General features: G+C 41.7%; 1 long non-coding RNA gene across 1 annotated transcript in view; it reads right to left on the bottom strand.

The window, feature by feature from the left end:
• Positions 1 to 5,893: 5,893 nt before the first annotated feature.
• LOC122428456 overlaps positions 5,894 to 21,496 on the bottom strand; it is a 117,298-nt gene continuing 101,695 nt past the window's right edge. The window contains exon 3 of the long non-coding RNA XR_006265716.1: positions 5,894 to 6,016. This is a non-coding gene — a long non-coding RNA (uncharacterized LOC122428456). The remainder of the gene's footprint in view (positions 6,017 to 21,496) is intronic.

Below are 21,496 nucleotides of genomic sequence, written 5' to 3'. Positions count from 1 at the left end.
GCGAGGGATTGGGGGCAGGAGGAGAAGGGGACGACAGAGGATGAGGTGGCTGGATGGCATCACCGACTCGATGGGCATGAGTTTGAGTAAACTCCGGGAGTTGGTGATGGACAGGGAGGCCTGGCGTGCTGCGATTCATGGGGTCCCAAAGAATCGGACACGACTGAGCGACTGAACTGAACTGAACTGTAGAGTCTGCATCTTTGCCCCAACATCACACCACAGCCTTCCCTCCCTCACACGCTCCTCTAATGTGGATGAAGTATATACTTTTAAAGAAAGGAATGCTCTCTGACTTTAATCAGCCCATGGTACAGTCCAGTCAACTCCAAAGCTCGTTTCTTGGCTTCTGCTCTGCGAGTGGTGGGGGGCAAGAATCATGGCTTCAGACTAATTCTCGCTTCATGAAAATGTTGGGGCAGCAGCCCTCATTCTGGGCAACTAAAACACCAGGTCAAAAAATCGTTAGATGTGAGCTCTGCCAGTTGTGTGAAACCGACTACAAGCAGGAAAGACCCGCCAAGCAGCTCCTGGGGCCCAGCTCTGCGTCAGGCCTTTGGCTTCCCTGCCCACCTGTGCCACGGAGGGACCGGCAGGGTGGGCATGCACAGCCCCCCACTCCGCTCCGGGAGGTGCAAGCGAAAAGAACCCAGAACTGCAGCCTGAAACCCCTCTGACACATCTGGAACTGTTGGTCACATGTCTTTGCCAATTCTTCCCTTCACCTTCCCCGTGGAGACATGATGCGATCTTGTCAGTGAGACAGTAACCCCTGCACGCGTGCTAAGCTGCTTCAGTCATGTCGGACCCTTATGGACTTTAGTCCGCCAGGCTCCTCTGCCCATGGGATTCTCCAGGCAAGAATACTAGTGTGGGTAGCCATTCCCTTCTCCAGGAGATCTTCCCAACCCAGAGATCAAACCCAAATCTCGTATCTCTTGAAATGGCTGGCAGGAGTCCTGCCTTCTCCCAGAGTCCAATGTGCTAGTCCCCAATACTGAAAGTCATGCCAACATCTCCTTGGCTGTACCAAAAAAATTCACAATAGAAGAAAAAGCTCCTTACATGGAATAACAGAAAGCAATTAGAACGCAAACCAATGCTCTTTCCGTCAGAATCAGTCAGAAGAGGAAGGGTTGAGAAAGAGAGAGAGGCAGAAAAAGAGAGAGAAGCCGGTGAGTGTAAGGAAGAGGGGATGACTTGTACTGTCCACAAAAGTTCCTGTTGGAGGCACAGAGGCATTGTCCACCAAGGACCAGCACCACTGAGATGTGAGAGTTATTTATATATTCTAGATATGTCTTCTATTGGATACACACTTTGGAAATATTTTTTCCCTGTCTATAGTTTGCCTTTTTATTTTTTGAGCAGAGTTCCTATTTTCTTAACAGTGTCTTTTAAAGAACAGAAACTTTTGTTTGTGGAGTCTGACTTAGGAATTTTTTTTCTTTTACAGTCCATGCTTTTTGTGACCTAAGAACACTTCCTTTAACTGACAATCACAAACATGTTCTCCCGTGTTTTCTTCTTTCATAGTTCTTGTATAGTTTTGGCTTCATGTTGAACCATCTTAATTTTTGTGTGTGGTGTTAGGTATGAGTCTAAGTTCATTCCTTTGCATGTTGATATCCAATTGTCTCAGCACCACTTGTTGAAAAACCTATTCTTTCTGCATTGAATTACCTTGGCACCTTTGTAGAAAATCAATTGACCATATAATTATGGGCTATTTCTCGATGGGCTCTTTCGTTCCACTGATTTATATGCCTATTCCTTCACCAATGCAAGTCACTTCTCCAAAGAAAAAGTATGGATGGAAAATAAGCACATGAAAATATTCTCAACATCATTACTTACTAAGGAAACCCAAATCTACAATGTGCTACTACTACACGTCTATAAGAATAACTAAAACAAAAAATATTGATGGTAACAGTGCTGGTGAGGGCATGGAGCAGCTGGAACTCTCAAACATAGCAATGCAAAACAGGACCACCACTTTCAGAAAGAGTTTGGAAGTTTCTTTTAAAGTCTAATACTTATCCATATGACCCAGCACCCCCACTTCATCAAGAGAAACGGATGCACACGTCCAGACAAAAAGAAATCCTGTACATGAATTTTTAGAGCAACTTTCTTCATAACCACCAGATATGGGAAACAACACAAATGCTCATTAAATGGTAACTGAATAAACAAATTCAAGAACATCCATACAACATGGAAACCTACTCAGCAATAAAAAGGAACAAAATGATACATTCAATAACATGGAAGAGTCTGGAAAGCAGATTGTGCTCAGTGGAAGCTATTAGTCTCCAAAAACATTAAGGAAAAGGAAAAACTGTGGTAACAGGGATCAGTAGTTGCTGAGGCTGGAGTGAGGGGAGGAGGCTGGCTGTGAAGGGGCGCAGGCAATCTGGGGGTGGTGCAAATACACTCCATCTTTACCGTGGTAATTACAGAGCTGTGTGCGTTACTCAGAGCTCATAGAACAGTACCCCTAAAAGTAGAGATTTCATGCTACGTAAATTATACCTCAACAAACACCGCTTTTAAAAAAAAGAAAAAGCCTCACTAGCTGGCAGACATCACAAGATTGGCAATTTGGTAGGAGAAAAGGAAAAGCTCTTCAGCCTCAGTTGCCAGCCATTGGATTAATGTTGTTTTATGTTAATTAAATTTATTAATATAACTCTATGATAAGAGTACCTGTCTTCTAGTTTTGATATTCCCAAGAGTGATGAGAGCAAGGGAAATATGCCAACCTAGCGGTATTCTATGAAACTAATTACAGCAGGAATTTGAGTAAGAATGAACCAACACAGGTGTTACACTCCAATAACAAATTGAAAATACCAGCCTACAGAGAGATCTTACAATATACCCACAAGAGTTTGTTGCTTTGCTTGAGCCTCAGAGGTAAATTAAGGTTTGGGGTTATTTTGAGGTTTTGCCACCTCTGTTCATTATCCACTATGGAAATTGGAGCTCCTGTTATTGGCTGCGTTTCCTTTTTCACTGCGTCTTCCCTTGTTTCTTCTGATCCTCTGGCCAACAAACTGCTGCAGCCCCATAATCTCAGAGTGGAGACCTGGGTGTCGCCTCAGCAGAACTGACAATGTCCAAGAGAGGCAGTCAGTCTAATCCAATGGAGCCCATCAAAACCATCACTCAAGCAGTGCAGACCTCAAGATCCTAGTTTGACATGGCAGGTGCCAGAGAATCACAAGCTCTGAGTCTTTTAATTCTGCCCCAGTCACAGAGACAACGACATCTACCAGATCTAGACAATGTCAGAGCAAGTAGGCTGTGCTGGCCTTATTTTTATTTCTTTGTAGAGCTTTCTTTTTTTTAATCTTATATTTTATTTACTGATTTTGGGGGGCACATCATACAGTGTATGGAATCTTAGCTTCCTGATCAGGAATCAAAACTGTGCCCCCTGCAGGGGAAAGCAGTCTTAACTACTGGACCAACAGGGAAGTCCGAAGCTGGCCTTATTTTCAAATTTCCTTCACTCCCAGGCTCCAGCCTTATTTTCTAACATTATCTCCTGACTGCTCCCCATTCCATCTCACTCACCCCACCCCAAGTCCATTCTTCTTCCTCCACTAGAGACCACCAGTAGCCTCTCTTTAGACACAGCAGACATCTGCCCTGACCATAGACCCACTAGGCACTTCCTCAGTTTTGCTCTTTTATCCACATTTCTTCAGCACGAATGTTTTCCCATGAAAAATCACCATTTATGGAAGTCTTTCTTCAAGACCCAGCACAAAGGCTGTCTCCTCTCTGAAGCCCTCCTGGCTCCCCCAACCAAAACTATCCTCTGTGTCTTTATTTTCTCATACAATTCCTCCTCCCTTGGCATCCCTTCTCACCCTCAATACCTGTCACATGCCCTCCACAGAAAAAGGGCACAGTCAATATTTGCTGAATTGGACAGGGCTTACTGCTATCACAGCCTTTGCTTAAACATGGCCTCAAATATTTCCAGATAGAATAACGCCTTAACTCTAGCTCTTTATAAGACAAAGTATCTGAGAGCAAATTTTCACTCTCATATTGAGATTGTGAACATAGACCCCCAAAATAAGGGGCAAAAGAAATTCACTCAATCTGAATATTGTCTTATTGAGCTATAAAATAATTGCCTTGCTAAATTCAACTACTTAAAAAAAAAAAAAAAAAAACTATATTCAGTAGCCATGTGGACCTGTGTGTGTAGGCACAGTCTGTTGCCATTCAGCATTTCAAATGCTTTCCCATCTTAAAACCATCACGTCAATTTTGAGATTATTTCCTACAAAGGATTACTGTGTTTCCTAGAAAACCAACACAATATGAAAATATTAAGAGACTTTTTATCAGAGAAAATGAAGTGCCTTTATTTTGTCTGTAATCTTGTCTTCCTCCAAACTTCCACCTGCTGGTTAGAGAAAAATAAATTAACTACATGTCTAACCTGGTTTAAATTTAGTTTGATCCAATAATTTAAGCAGCAGCTCTAGGGAATACCCAGTTTCTCCTGAATAAAATTGTCCCATCTTTCAAACAGCCTTCCCCTCCTGCTGCTTCTCTTGCTATGTTGGTGACGAGTGGGGTGGGAGAGTAAGGCAGCTTAAGTGTCCCGTACCTGCCACTTCAGCTCTATTGGCTGTAGATTCAGCATGATCATTAACAGGAAACAAGGGACCCTCAAGAATGCCAACTAGATCCTCCTTGCCCTTAATCATAGCCATCCCATGTGGGTGCTGGCCCCTCCCAGGGTCTGAAAACAAAACCCCAGTATTCTTACAAAGTATCCTATATGCCTTCCTATTTCCCGGCCACAGAGGGGGAGAGAGAGAGGAAATGCTTGACTAAGCACCTCACTTTTTTATCTCCTCTGTCCTCCCTCTTCCCACTCTCTCTAGGAACAGAAAGCCTAAGTGAATTGCTCTTCCAGCCCCCATCTTTAACCCCTCATCCAGACTACTATGCCTTTATTAACTTTGATTCCTTGTGCTACTGATATACAAGCCATGTCACAAGCCCATGAAAATCTGGAAATTCATGACCCCCGTAAGCCTGTGACCCACAATTCAGATCTCTGATTAGCTCTTCCTTGGAAAAAAAAAAAAACTTCTGCCCGCCTGGTTTTATTTTGCCGTTGGTTCAGGCTGATGATGGGCAAACACCTCAGCCATGTCTACTGAATATGAATGAATCGTGCGACGACGGAATTGCAATATCTAGTGACAAGCTGTCAATTTTCCTAAGACAAGCATCAGGGTTATATGGACACTTTGTGAAAATGCATTTGAGTCAAAATGCACATCTGACCTTTCCACATTTGTCTATCACAAGTTCTATCAGGATTCTCCCCGTGTGGGGCTTTCTCACCATCCCCTGGCTTCATCTGAGCATGGTGCTTCTTGACCTTCAACTTTGCCCTCTGCACCACAGGACTATAGCCCTACAGCACCAGCTTTTTAAGACATTCCTCTCTTACAGTTCTGTTTTCTCCAAAAATGACAGTTCTCTTATACTACTTTGAGACTGGCTCTGTCGTTGACACACATTCCAAACTCAGAACTGCATCTCAACCTTTCCTTCTCAAGTCCCCTGTGTCTTTTCCCAAATCAGCTGGAAGACCTGCTCCATGACCATTTACCCTCCTGGAACCAGGAAGGCCCATTTAGATTGCACCTTGCAACTCCCTGTGACATTAATTCTTGCAGCGCAGAGAGGGAACTCTGAGCTGGCTTCCACTTCCTTCGGTCTCAGGACAAGTCCTTCCATCTACTGCAACCTCTATTCAAATACAGTTCTTGAAATGGGAATTCATCCCTTTTCTTCCAGCTTTTAAAATCTGTACCTTAGTCTTTCATCTCTGACATACTTATGGGGACTACTCCCTAGCCAGACAGGCAGGAATCTTCTTCCTGAGCACAAACCAGCCACATGATCTTGAAGGGGTTTTATGACCTTAAACAGGTCTTTTCACCTTCAGGAGCCCCAGTAGACTCATCTATAAACAAAGAAGAGTTGGAGTGAGTGATTGCCAGGGCTCATTTCTATTAGTTTCAATCACTATCTATCTTCTTTAAGCATGATTCTTTGCATCCAGTTGCATCAAATAACCATGAAAACTTTCCTCTTTGCATACCTGCTGCATCTTTAAATTAGGATGAATAAAAAGCAAAGCTTCATACAATATAATTTTCTTTCCTTTCCAAATATTAATTGACTCTTTAATAAGTATGTTTTACCCTGCTCTCCACTCAAATATTTTAAAGTGTAACATTTTTCATCACATTAGCCAGAGAATGCCAGCATTATTAAAAATGAAACAAAGCTAACAGAGATAAATGAATATAAGAAACTACTTTTATTCAATGTTAAATTATATTAGGACAGGGTATACACATCTGTATACTAGCCAAGAACACATATATTTTTCTTGAATCTCCTTTTTTTTCTTCCACGCCAGTTTACCAAATTCAACACTGACCATTCTAACTCTCAGAACTACTTCCAAATTCCTAATTACTTCCTACTTCCAAATTAACTAATTTGCTCACTAGTTGCACTGTGAAACTTCCTTCAGATTTTGTGAGAGTTTTATTGTTATTTGTTATGTCATTATTGTCATTTTTATCTTTCTTTGCTGTTGTTCAGTCGTTCAGTTGTGTCCAACTCTTTGTGACCCCATGGACTACAGCACACCAGGCTTCCCTATCTCTCACTATCTCCTGGAGCTTGCTCAAACTTGTGTCCATTGAGTTGGTGACCCCTTCCAACCTCATCCTCTGTCATCCCTTCTGTCTTTCCCAGCATCAGGGTCTTTTCCAATAAGTCAGTTCTTCACCTCAGGTGGCCAAAGTATCAGAGCTTCAGCTTTAGCATCAGTCCTTCCAATGAACACCCAGGACCGATCTCCTTTAGCATGGACTGGTTGGATCTCCTTGCAGTCCAAGGGACTTTCCAGAGTCTTCTCCAACACCACAGTTCAAAAGCATCAATTCTTTGGTGCTCAGCTTTCTTTATGGTCCAACTCCCACATCCATACATGACTACTGGAAAAGCCATAGCTTTAACTAGGTGGACCTTTGTGGGCAAAGTAATGCCTCTGCTTTTTAATACGCTGTATAGGCTTGTCATAGCCTTTCTTCCAAGGAGAAAGAGTCTTTTAATTTCATGGCTGCAGTCACCATCTGCAATGATCCTGGAGCCCAGGAAAATAAAGTTTCTACTGTTTCCATTCTTTCCCCATCTATTTGCCATGAAGTGATGGGACCAGATGCCATGATCTTAGTTTTCTGAATGTTGAGTTTTAAGCCAGCTTTTTCACTGGCTTAAAACTCAACATTCAAAAAAACATTCTCTCTTTCTTTATGACATGTGTCCTCTATGGTTATTTTATTCTGGTTGACTTCAGATCCCTTAGTGTTTGTGAATTTTTGAAAAAATAAGAAAATTTTCTTTGCTTGTCATTGTCTTAAAAGAACTACCTTTTTAACTACCTTAAAGAAAGTACATTTCAACAAAATTAAATATTTTGTTAAAGATAGTCAAATTAAGGAATAATTCTAATTTTCCTACACAGGCATTGTACATTGAAACCTTGCTTATATGTATTTTTAGGGATGGTAAAAAAGATGGATATAGAAACGTTTTACAAACATCACATGAGGAGTCAGTCCACACTCCAGTTGTATCAAATAACTGGTTAATTCAATGAAGTTGCCAAAAAATAGCAATCAATTCAGGGAAAAGAAAATCAATCACAGAGGTTGTTTGGTTGTTTTGTAGACAAAACAGTCAGTGGAGTGATTGAATTTTTCACTTTTCAATGAGTTGTTTTGGCCTTGTGTGGATGCAGCCATTAACTCATTAATCACCCAGAACCCCTGAGTGGCTGAGAGAGGAAATCATTACTTTCCAAGCATAGATCGCATATTAGCAGTATGCAAAAGGCCTGGCAGGGTGAATGTGCTCAGTGACCCCATTTGAGAAAAATGACTTTCACGAATATTTTATAGCATATGGAGGTAAACTGTACCTGATTTATCATTTCACTTTCCAGTTGCAAAACTCTGTGTCCTTTAGCATAAGTTTACTGAGACTTTAATGCATTTGAAATATATTCATTTAATCCCTAAGTTAAAGTGAATTTTAATTCATGGAGCACTAAAAAATAATCTTTAAAACATATTGGGTTTCCTCACATTAGTTTTATGCAATATCAAAATGGAGGAATTCTGCACACATCACGACTAGCTCCCATCTAATGCAGTATACATATATATGCCATTCTGATAAATATGTATATTTTCCCATATGGTGTTGAATGTTAGCTTCTAATTTACCTCTTAATTTTTAATTAATTTTAAATTACATTCTGAATGAAGCCGACAGGAGTCTAATTTGCATGCTTATTTGCATATCTGTAAACACACTGCTTGCATTGTTTATCTAGTCCCTGTCCCTGTGACATACAGCAGTTTTTCTCACCCCATGCAGTGAACTGGAGCCACCAAAAGATCAAGGTGCCCTCTAAGACTTCCACCAAAGATTCTGATTCAGAATGGAGGATATTGGCTCTCTTTTTTCCACAGTGGCAACACAGGATTCTCAGAGGCCAAGGTCAGTGATCATGGGTAAGCCCTCTGCTTTCTCACAGGGCTAACAGTGTGGGAACTACATCTTGGGAAAATAAAACCACATACTTTTTGTACACTTTGGATTTTTAAAACATATACTGCCCAGATCTCCTGACTTATTAACACCAAGTCAGAAGGAAAAAAAGTCGTATCCTATCTATTTCACCAGATGAACGGGTTCCTAACCTGCCCTGACCAGAAGACGCACAGGCTGTCTGCTCTTTGACAAGCAATGGATCATGATTTTTCTTTGTCTGGAAAGGCTCTCCTCTGGCAGCACTTGGGGCAGCCGTGGTCTGTTGTGTTCACGAAACACCCTGTATGCAAGCCCAGTCCAATCAATACACAAGCCACCCCAAAGACCCTTCGGAGCCTGACGAACTGTTTGGGATTCCAAGAGATTTGTTGCCGTCCTATGTACAAACTGTAACCACCAGACAGGACTGAAGAGGCACCTCTTGGAAACACTGTGATTTCCCTCTTCATTAGTGACTTCAGGAAGCTAATGATCGCAGTTAACAATCTTGTCCTGTGATTAGAAAAGCAAGCACCCCACTGCATGCTGAGTTTGGTGATCACATTTAGGGTCAAACCCACCCAGTTCCTAATTCTGGCCCTTTTACAGTCCTGCGATGTGACCCTGGGTAAGGTCCTGAACTTCTCTACAGCTGTGTTATCTCCACGTGGCAGATAAATATTTTAGAAACGGTCGTCTGTCAGGGTTGCTGTAAAGACTAAAGAAGATGGAAATCTCCTGGAACATTTTTCCTTATTTTCCCTTCCTCCCCAGCAGATTTAGACACCAAGTCCCATCCCTGACAGATGTTAAATGTGGTACCTCATGGCTCATAAAAGGAACAGACTAGACATGTGGGAATTGTATGCAGTTCTCTTGATCTTTACTCCACCAAGACCACCTGCTTTCTTGTTTCTATAAACTTCCACGGCTGCTCTATCAAGAGATAGACTTTCCCTTTCAGCTACATGTTTATCAAAATCAAGCCAGCCCTCAGTGGACCAAATGTAATATTAAAAGTGTCAAGATGATGGTCTTTACAGCTGGACTGTCATCATACAATCAATCAGTCAGTCATAAAATCAGCAACACTTCTCCTGCAAAAGAGCAGAAAGAATATTCTTCCTTCTGAAATAGCCAGGAGTCATTCAAATCAAACATTGTCTGGGGCTCAAGTTGCTGCATTTGGTCATTCTGTGTATTGAACAGGGACTGCAGATGGGGGCCTGCTCAATGCCCCTTTAAGGAGGAATAACTCCGCATTCACTGACTCTACCTCATGACCAAGGATTGGAATAAGCCAGTAAGAATGATGATTGCAATTAGATGTAGAAATGTAAACAGTTAAAAGAAATTGCAGCAATGATAAAAGAAAGGAGGTACAAGAGATCAGACAGAAAACTAGCTCACTGGAATACACACCATAAAGTTCACACACAGTTATCAAAATTGGAACCCCAGTCTAGTCCTAAGCTTCTAAATATCCAAAACAAAAAAGATAACTTTACCTACTAAAGAGATACACTTTGCATAAAATAAAGCAATATCTGTTTCCCTGAAAAGTAATGTTTCCAGATACTAAAGTCTTAGAGACATGTCTCCCATGGTTCCGCATGAAAGACGAGCTATGAAATCTCTATGCCTTTTAAATACACAAAAGACTCAAAATTAATCTCAGTCCTCTTTGCTCCTTTGGCATTTTTTGCCCTCTACAACGGCACTTTGGTAGAGTGCCTCGCTTCAGGGTCGCCGCGTGCAGCTGTCCAGGCTGTGCACTGCATTTACCTAGACTATGGCAAAGGGCACCCCCTGCAGCTGCACGATGCAGCTTGCAGCACCCAGTTGACTATAGAAAACACTCAGTCAATGTTTTATTTATTATCTGAACATACTCAGTACAAAGAAACAATAAATGTTTTGGTTAAGCACATGATCACTGCTCAGATGTGAGTTCTGACTCCCACCTGAGTTACCTCACCTCTTGGCAGTTCTGCTGCTCTTCTATAAAATGAAGATAGTCAACATATACACCTAATAAGAGTAAATATGTTTGCACATATGAAGAACTTAGAATAGTCCCTGGTACAAACATTCAGCACTAATAGTTTATTTCACTGCTCTTCATAGGATATTCAAATAGTCACACTCTGCAATGACACAGTGCCTTTGGCAGTCTAAGACAATACAGTGAGGGTGAGGCAGGAGATTAGCCATGCTGATGACCTGATGTGCTCTAGGCACAGAGCAGGTATTTCACACATGTGGTCTCATCCAGTCCTCACAGTTGTCCTGTAAGACAGGAGTGTTCTTCTTGTCTTAGAACAAGCTGACCCAGGCTGTGAGTGAACTGTGTCACATCCGCAGTGATCATCAGGCCACCATGAAACCCCTCCATGTATCGCTCTCCGTCTCCAATGGTGTCAGACGTGGTTCGGGCACAAAACTCATTGGTCCAATCCCTCCTGGTGACTGTCGGATATCACTGACCCTTCTGCCTGACGTGGGTCAGGAAGGGACGGCTCCCACTGGTAGGTGCCCGTGGCATCTCCCGGGCACCAGCTGCCCACCTGCTGGGACTGCCGCTCCCCCTGCACTATGCACCGCTGCAGCTCCAGCAGGGGTCAGGAGGAACACCCCTCTCTGTTTGCGGTCATTACTGCCCTTCAGAAAAACAGCCAGACAGGAATGCTTGTGCCTTGACATCTCCCATAGCTTAAGAAAACCCCCTTTGAGATTCTTTACATTCAGCTTTCTTTGTTCCCACAACCCAGATAAATGGGAGCTAGGTCAGGGATGGATGTAGGCTGTGGGCTGTCCAAAACACTGCCCTTCCGTCTGGATGCTGAGGTTTACCGCTGGTCTAGCCTTCAAGGTGGAGATCCAACCAGTCCATCCTAAAGGAGATCAGTCCTGGGTGTTCACTGGAAGGACTGATGCAGAAGCTGAAACTCCATTACTTTGGCCACCTCATGCGAAGAGTTGACTCATTGGAAAAGATCTTGATGCTGGGATGGATTGGGGGCAGGAGGAGAAGGGGACGACAGAGGAGGAGATGGCTGGATGGCATCACCAACTCGATGGGCATGAGTTTGAGTAAACTCCAGGAGTTGGTGATGGACAGGGAGGCCTGGCGTGCTGCGATTCATGGGGTCGCAAAGAGTCGGACATGACTGAGCGACTGAACTGAACTGAACTGAGCCTTCAAACTACTCTGCAATTTAAAAGATCTTTGAGGGCACCATGGTTGCTTTATTGATTTAAAAGAATATCATCTCCCTAATACATCTATGTCTATAGGAAGGATAGAAAATATCCAAGTACATGTTACATTTACCTTTCTGACTCTTTATCCCACATAGTAAAAAAAAATAAGACCATCTTCAGGATCAGGGAAATATAAACACTATAAGATAAAGACAAAGCCTGGAATAATAGAATAAGTATCAACTCCGAAACCAAATATATGTGGGTTTTATTTCAGCTCTGTGTGCCTTTGGGTGCATCACTTCACCTCACCTTTATCACCTACAAAACTGAAATAATAATATCAACCTTGCAAAATCCAAGATATAGAACTGTTGTGCCCAAAATGCCTGAACATACAGTAAGTGCTCAATAAATGGTCATTTTTTGCCCCACTACCACCCCTTTGTAATTTTCTTTGGTTGTGGACTTTGAGAACTCTAGGTCATGAAAGTAACAGACAGATAAAGAATAGTGTTTACTCCATAATTTTTTATGGAGTGTCTCCTATGTGTCACCCTGGGTTGGCTCATGGGGATACAGTGGAGAAGAAAAATGGTAAGATTCCTGGTTCATAGAACCTCCATTCTAATTGGGAAAACAAAAAATAAACATGCAAATAAATGAGTAAGTGGATATTATTACAAATTGTTATTTGTGCTCTGAAGACAACAAATAAAGAAGTTAGTAATAGAGAACAGGAAGTCTATGAAGAGTTTTAACCACAGGCGTGAAATTGCCTAATTGATATTTCTAACAGATCATTATGACAGTTTGGGGTGATTGAACTGGAAGGCTGCACATGTGAAAATGGGCAAATTAAAATCACTCTGCTCTGCTACAAGAGGGCAACACATGATACAGCCTTGACTTCAAAATGGTCTTCAAAATGATGAAATAACAATTTATTTGTGTAATGAATGTGTTGTTCAGATTCTTTAGGGGTAAAAAAAAAAAAAAAGTTTATTATGGGAACTGGAAAGGAAATAACTGAGCACACACACCCACAAGTTAATGAAACAGTTTCCACCTCCAGCCTGAATCACAGGGTAATACATCAGAAGACTCCAAAGTCGCAGATGAAGGAAGATTGTGCCAAATTTGTAACAGAGATTTAGAAAGCTGCCAGCAGGCTCAGGGCACAGATTTCAGATGGCACAGGAGGGGAAGAGAGAGAGGAATGCCAGCTAGGTCTTTCTGTAGGAAGGAGCCAAGACTAGCTCTTACCAGAAAGCTGAGCCTGGCCATCCAATTTCCATTAGCACCATGTTAGTCGCTCCATCTGAGTAGCAATTTGATACCATCTGAGAAGTCTCCTACTGTCTGTGAGTTGGGCCTTTGTAGGAGAGATGTGTCAGAGATCAAAACTATGTTATACCTGTGATTATGCATACACATATACACCCATGTGATATATATGTGAGATATATATAAGATCAACTTAACTTAGTTCATTAGTTTTATTCCTCCTCAGTTTTATTGAGATATAATTGTTATCAATATTGCATAAGTTTCAAGTGTACAACATAATGATTCAATAAGCATATACTGCAAAACAATCACCACAGTAAACTTAGTTAACAACCATCACCTCACATGATTACAAATTTCTTTTTCTTGTGATGAGAACTTCCAAGATCTACTCTCTTAGCAATTTTCAAATAAGTTCATTAGTTTCATAAACAATTTTTCTAAAATACAAAGTTCTTGCAAAAATAATATCATAGCCCATTAGGAAACGTTAACAGTCTGCACAGAGAGCCCCTTTTCTCAATTTCTAGGACTATCAGCTTTGAATAAAAATTAAATGTGTTTCTTTATGAGGAAATTATCTCGGCACAATAATCCATTAGCAGACTAGATTTCAGTAAGTCAGAAGGGCCAGAGTTAAGCTTTCATGAGGTAACAGTAGAAGCAAGGAAGGGTGGGTAAGATAGAGGCATGAACATCAGGAATCCAGGGGAGTTAAGGTCATAGACTATAGGTCGAGACAGAGTGGAAAGGGGCAGGGGGCAAAATTCACCTCCATAATATTGTGTTCAGAGGCAGTCCCTCCAGCACTCTACCTCCAGTAGTAAACAGCCTCTTGTGTTCTGAGCTGTCTGTCTGTTAATTGTCTATTTTCCATAGTTGATCTAGAGGGGCAGGAGAGAGAGACTCTGTCTTACTTCTCACTCTATCATCATCCTTCAGATGTAAGGGCCACAGACAAAATATGTTTGAAAAGTCAAATTTAGACTGGAATAAAATACTGGGGGGAAAAAAATTAAAAGCTAAAGTGTCTTTAGCTTTTATGTGGTTCTTATGGTGGCTTCCCTCGTGGCTCAGAGGGTAAAGCGTCTGCCTGCAATGCGGGAGACCTGGGTTTGATCCCTGGCTCGGGAAGATCCCCTGGAGAAGGAAATGGCAACCCACTCCAGTATTCTTGCCTGGGAAATCCCATGGACGGAGAAGCCTGGTGGGCTAAGAGTCGGACACGACTGAGTGACTTCACTTATGTAATCAAAGCAAGAATTAGCAGCATGTACTCGACAGAACATGAAGTTTTGGGTTCTGTGCTCTCTGCAGAGAGAGATGAAGTGATTCTTCGGATGCTGATAGAAATTCCCTGCCTGCCTTGGGGTAGCTGAGCGTTGGAACGGCAGGAGTGCTGCGCCATCTTGTGGGAAGATACGTAGCATCAGCATTCATTTGAGGCTTTTTTTTTTCTTTACCACAGACACAGACACGCACACACAGACACACAGACACACAGACACACACACACACACACACACTTGCTTTTTACAAGGAAGATTTGAGAGCAAAACCTGAAGCTGAGTTGACAACTACAAAAGTACCATCAGTTAAAGATATCCTCTAGAAAGTTTCCCAATGAATTAATTTATAAATGAAAAGGATTAAAATGTAACACCTCATTAAATCCTTAGTTTTTCAGAAATAAGTATAATAATATCTGATAGCTCTTGAATGTGTACTGGGTGCTAGATAAGCCCAGGTCTAGGTAATTTACATGCATTAATATATGTCATCCTCACAAACACCCTACGAGGTATAGCTAATACCCTCCCGTTTCACAGATGAGGAAACGGAAACAGAGAATCAACAACCTGCCCAAAGCCACACAGCTAGCAGGTGGCAGAGCAGGAAAACAACCATGATCCTGAACTCGTGAACACTATTAGGCTGCTTCTCTGATATACACAATGTAGCGCAGTAAGATTGGATGTCATTAAGGCATTAAGCAAGGTCAGAGGACATAAGACTTTGAAAAGCATGTCCCTAGAACATAAGACTCTGGTTTTAAATTACTTCCCTAAGTAGGATAATATCTCTCTGAGCTTTCTATGATTTGGAAACTTTACAAAAGACTTCCTTAAAATTGTTTTTGTGACATTCCCTTTCCAGAATCATAGAATTTGGAAACTAAGGAACTAAGGCAGAAACATGGAAAATCCCTTTATATTCATGATCATTACATCAACGTCATCCTCACCATCACCATCATCATTGCCATTGCTGAAATCGTCACCCTCACCATCATCATTGCCATTGCTGAAATCATCACCCTCACCGTCACCATCATTGTTGCCATTGCTGAAATCGTCACCCTCACCATCACCATCATCGTTGCCATTGCTGAAATCCTCATCCTCACCATCACCAGCATTAATTGAGTGTTTACTCTGTTTCAAGCCCTGTGTTCAGTGCCCGGAGGCTATATGGATACAAACTCTTGTTCAGTTCAGTCAGCTGAAGCCCAGTGGCCTCCGGAGCTGTGCCTAAGACTCCAGAGTCAAACAGCTGATTCTGTAATCATGCACAGCCCAGCGTACTTCCTCTAAACTGAGTCACATCCCCCACTAGATAGAACAGTCATTAACAACCAACACTGGGAGAATAGAGGCACGTTTTTTCATCACTAAACATCCTATTAACACTAATTTTCTGCCAAAAAAAAAAATGCTTTGTCATTCCTTTGAAAAACCATTATCTTCTTTCTTTTCCAGGATGACATGTTGTCATATCAGCTTGGTTAGTTTTGATGCACTTTAATCTGATTTTGCTTAAAACCAGCTATTCTTCTTACATCTGTTTGATCATTCGACAACTAATAGGCATTTCCCACAACTGTCGATATGAGAAAAACAACAAAAAGTACAGCTCACCTTATATACCCTGATTCATCTGAGCTGGGCATCAGTCACATATCTTGAAATCTGGAAAAGGTCTCCAGGCTTCTCCCCTCTCTTTATGGGGGAGAGCCTGGAAACTTGGGCACCGGTACAATAAGCCTGTGCACAAAGCTGCTTGTGGTGGTGGCCAGACCGAACTGATGGCGTGGGAATAGGGCGGTGGGAGCATGTGCCCTCCCCTCAGCTCCCAAGGAAAGAAACCAGACTAATGCTCAGTAAGCCAGCTCTTTTACTAAGATATATGAAACACCTTAAACTGTGAAATTTAAGTCATGGTTTTCTTTGAATAGAGGTAAAAATCATTTTATCCAGAGAGAAAATGAAAACCTTCCAAGATACATCTAGGTAATCTGTGTCCTTCCCATCCCTGAACCCCAACACGCTAATCAGACTCGCGGTTCCAGCATCAGGACCACTTGGTCTGTGGTGCGGTCACCTTGGACAGACTCCTTTCAAGAGACAAGCTATCTGGAATGAGGAGAGAACTTCCTGGAAATGGTCAGATAAATAAAAGTAGAGTGTAGCCTATTTGCCAGGAACCATGCTTTTTTCCCGGCCATTTGCAGGAAGAGCTGGAGAAGTAGCATTTCAGGTCATTTCTCTCCAGAGCTGCGCCAACCCAAGATCCTTTTTCATTCCAATTGCTGTGTTTCTAGAGGATCATATTGCCATTTTTCTCCTCCCTGTCTAACACCAATTGTACTTTAGGCTGTTGTTCTCACCGTTGATGGTGTTAATCTCCATAGGAACCAATGTGACTCAGAGGGTCAGTGTGAGCTTGGCAAGTCTTGTTACAATCACTGCCAGCATGATACCAGCAATGGCATCATAATCCACTGTGCTCACATTTTTGTTTCGTGAATTTGCAGAAGAGTCATGCGGCTTAAAGGTGACAGGCTCAAAGGAAATCTTAGGTTAGCACTTTGGAGTAAAACCTATCATAGCATCCCTCATTTCAGAAGTTGTGGAGTCCACTACTTGCTAAGGGATGAGGCTTTCTTGGGTTTTTCTGTATATTGGCTATCCTGGTTTGGGGTCATGCATTCTCTCTGTAGATAATAAGAGTTATTTAATGGGCATAGCAGTGGTGATGGAAATAACGCTTCTCCTTTTTATCAGAACAGTCTCATATTTCTGTTGTTGCTCCTATTGTTGTTTTCATTTGATAACACAAAATCTGCCCTGAGATTTTCCTACAAGAAGATTCCAGTGAAAAAAAGCTGTTTGGTCTCACAACGACGAGGGGTCTCACAAAGCCTGAGTGGCTAAAGGCAAGGTAGAGATTACTAACCCAGCCCCCAGAGGGTGCAGAGGTCCAATAGATGTGCCAAGAATCTTTTGGATTAGCAGAAAGCAGAGTCTTGCTCTCCTCCCTGGGGTGCACCGTCTGCCGGTAAATTGCTTTAAATATGAGAAAGTCCCTCCTTACATTGAGCTGGATTGGCCCATGGTAACTTTCACCCACCTGTTGTTGTTCTGCTCTCTGGGGAAACACAAAAACATACCATTCTCTTTGTACTTTCATTTTATCTCTAAGATCCAGCCTTTCATGCCTCTGCATTAGGACTTGTCACATGCTTTTCATGAGTCTGTCTCCTCTACCAAGTGAGTTTCTGGAGGGAAAAAATGGGATGTTTTCTTCTTTGTGTAGTGAGTACCAACTTGATGACACCCATTCAAATACTTCACACTGGCTTTTATTTATCCCAAGGTTATGCTGGTCCGGGCTAAATACTTCCGATTCCTTCAACTACCCCTCAAGTCAGCAAGGAGATGCTGACTTCTTCTTCCTTCCTCCCTCCAACAGGAGCACTAATGGGGTGAAAGAAGGCAAATTGGATCATATAATGTTTCTGTGACAAAAACTATACTTTCAAATATCATGCTGTGTGGTGAGGGTAATGAAGTAGTTCAAAAATTCTATAAAGGAGGCTCTGGGTCCTTCAAACAGCCTTGAAATTCTACAATAAATGAAAATTTTACAACAGGAGGAGACTGCAGACATCACCTCATCCAATCAGTACCAAGGAGGTTACGGGGACCCAAGAATCAAACTGAATTGCCCAAGGTCGCAGAGCTTTTTACTGGCAGAACTGAGACTAGAAACTCTCTTCTTTTTCTCTAAATTATGTTCTTTACAACATAGCACATTAATTCAAAGGGAATATTATACCAAACACTTTGTATGCTCCTCAATAAGTTAACTGGTAATTTTAAACACGGAGAGTGCCTTCTTAAATCTTGGGACCTAAAGTTTAGTACTCTCCCCCGATAGCATTTATATGAAGAGTGCTACCTCCCGTAGAATTGAAATATTTCAGCAAGGGTTTTAAAGCTTACAACTACTGTCCCTGGCAATCTTAGTTTGGATCTCAGAAGACAGAGATCCTGCCAATACAGAATCTCCAGAACGTGATGGAGTCTTTCTTCTTCATACTTATTTTTGTGTCAGCACTTAGGACAGTATCTGGCAAATGCTAGACATTTAAACAATATTTGCTGACTGATTAATAACTTTGTAATTATCCTTTGATGAGTTCATGACAAAAGCTCAAACTCAGGCTAAATTCTGCTACCATTCAACTTGCTTCCCATTTTCAGGCCACGTGCCCAATAGTCAATCAATTTCTGTTCAGGGAACTTAAATACTAATGTTTATACTAATGCTAATGTTTATCCATACATGACTATTCCAGTAGTCATGTGTGCACATGAGAGCTGGACTATAAAGAAAGCTGAGCACCGAAGAATTGGTGCTTTTGAGCTGTGGTGTTGGAGAAGACTCTTGGGAGTCCCTTAGGCTGCAAGGAGATCCAACCAGTCCATCCTAAAGGAGATCAGTCCTGGGTGTTCATTGGAAGGACTGATGATATTCATTGAAGGACTGAAACTCCAGTTCTTTGTCCACCTGATACAAAGAACTGATTCATTGGAAAAGACCCTGATGCTGGGAAAGGCTGAAGGCAGGAGGAGAAGGGAATGACAGAAGATGAGATGGTTGGATGGTATCACTGACTCGATGAACATGAGTTTGAGCAAGCTGCGGGAGTTGGTGATGGACAGGGAAGCCTGGCGTGCTGCAGTCCACAGGGTCACAAAGAGTCGGACATGACAAGCAACTGAACTGAACTAATCCAAACAAAATATAATTTGAAACTTAAATAGGCTAAAAAGTACACATACAAGACTATCCCAACTTGCAAATGTGTGATGTTACAAAAGACCATATGTAAACTAGGGATTAAACTCTGAAACATTTATTTTTGAGAAGTAAAAGGAGAGAGAAAAGAAAAAGAAAATGCTATTTCCACTACGTGACTGGCATAGTATTTCCTTTGTGTTGGTGAGGCCTGTTATAAAGAATATGATATTGAGTAAAAGAAGAACTGTTTCCATTTCTGGTTCTACCAGTAATGGCTCTGTGACCTTGGGTTAGATTCCCAGAGATGAGAAATAAAACACCATTTATGATACTGTTTATATAGGGAACATAGGTCCCACTGCAGAATGCAAGGAACCCCCAGTAGCCCAAATCCCAGTTCCTAAAACACGTGCCAGGTGGGAAGGAAATGTGTGGCCCACTCTCTGTGATGGAAAGAAAGCTTTCATCAACCCTGAAACCAGCACCTGCTAACATTCCTACCCAGTCACTTCACCAATGTACAACAGATACTTTCTCATTCAACACAATCAGGAAAATTAAGTGCAAAAGTTGGTTTAAGCAGAAAACTATAAAAAATTACACATTCTACTTCAACTTCAAACATGCAAGTATACATTAATGTGTCCAGCTCTGGTATATAACCAAGCAGCCACTGCTTGCATTTCCTCAAAGTTCTTTTCTTTTTTTTTTTTTTAATTTTTATTTATTTATTTTTTTGTCATACATTGATATGAATCAGCCATAGATCCTCAAAGTTCTTTTCATATAAACTACTCTCAGTCCTCCTAAAGGAGATCAGTCCTGGGTCTTCATTGGAAGGACTGAGGTTGAAGCTGAAACTCCAAAACTTTGGCGACCTGATGTGAAGAGCTGACTCATTGGAAAAGACCCTGATGCTGGGAAAGATTGAGGGCAAGAGGAGAAGGGGACGACAGAGGATGAGATGGTTGGATGGCATCATCAACTCGATGGACATTGGTTTGGGTGGACTCTGGGAGTTGGTGATGGACCGGGAGGCCTGGCATGCTGTGGTTCACGGGGTCGCAAAGAGTCAGACACGGCTGAGCGACTGAACTAAACTGACTCTCAGAATGCCTCCTTTCCAATTGGTGGTTTTGGTGTCTTTAATATCAGAACTTTAAGACACTTGAAAAGCAATCTGACTACATAACCTTCTTGATTTGTACAACATTTTAATCATACTCCATTCTTTCCAAAACATATATTTATTTTTCAAAGGGACAATTCTCATAATCTATCCATAACATATATAATAATATTGCATAATTAAAAGCATAATAGTAATGGATTTGGTAAGCATACAGCTCAACTCTTGAGATCAAAAGGACTTGAGCAAACTACAGATGAACCTACTAATCAGAAGTGTCCAGTCAAGCATCCGGTACAAAGGGCACAGAGAATTTGTGTTCATCTGATAAGCCAGTTTCTAAAGTTCCTACTGTATTTATATCAAGGATGCCTTCATAAGCCTCATAGGAGAGCACTATTGATTGCTAATCCCTTCTTCTCAACTCTTCATCGACTGGACTTTGATAAGACCATCTGAATTAGTTTTCTAGGGCTGCCATAACAATTTATCATAAACTGGGCTACTTAAGCCAATGGAAATTTATTCTCTCACAGTTCTGGAGGCCTGAAGTCCAAAATCAAGGTGTTAAGGGGGCCATGATCTCTCTGAAGGCTCTAGAAAAGGATCCTTCCTTGCCTCTTCTAACTGCTTGCCTCTTCTAACTCCCAGTGACCCCTGGAGTTCCTTAGCTTACAGCACCATAATTCCAATCTTTGCCTCTGTCTTCACGTGGCTATCTTCCCCCCAAGCTAGTCTTCACATGGCCTTCTTATAAGGACAACAGTCACTGAATTTAGGGCCTGCTCTAAGACCATGTGCTTCATTTTAACTTAACTAATTACATCTGCAAAGAAAAGTTAACATTCTTAGGTTTCCAGTGGACATGAACTTTTCATGGACACAATTCAATCTATTACACCACACTATGTCAAGTCCTCTCTAGACTTCCAGGCCACAAATGTGCTGTTTTCTCTTCTGTAAATTCCCTTCTACCATCCTTTAGCATAGTATAAATTCTCAGTCTTCAAAATTCAGCTCAGGTGTCATGGCCTCCTCACTGCCTTCTCCGGCTGGTTGAGGTGCCTTCCTGGCTGCTCCATCAGAGACCAGTCACTGCCTCCCTAACATCACTCATTT

This window comes from Cervus canadensis, chromosome 26 (genome assembly GCF_019320065.1).
Source record: "Cervus canadensis isolate Bull #8, Minnesota chromosome 26, ASM1932006v1, whole genome shotgun sequence".
NCBI classification, from domain to species: Eukaryota; Metazoa; Chordata; class Mammalia; order Artiodactyla; family Cervidae; genus Cervus; species Cervus canadensis.
Note: the sequence above shows the minus strand (reverse complement) of the source record. Positions and strands in the feature narration are given on the sequence as shown.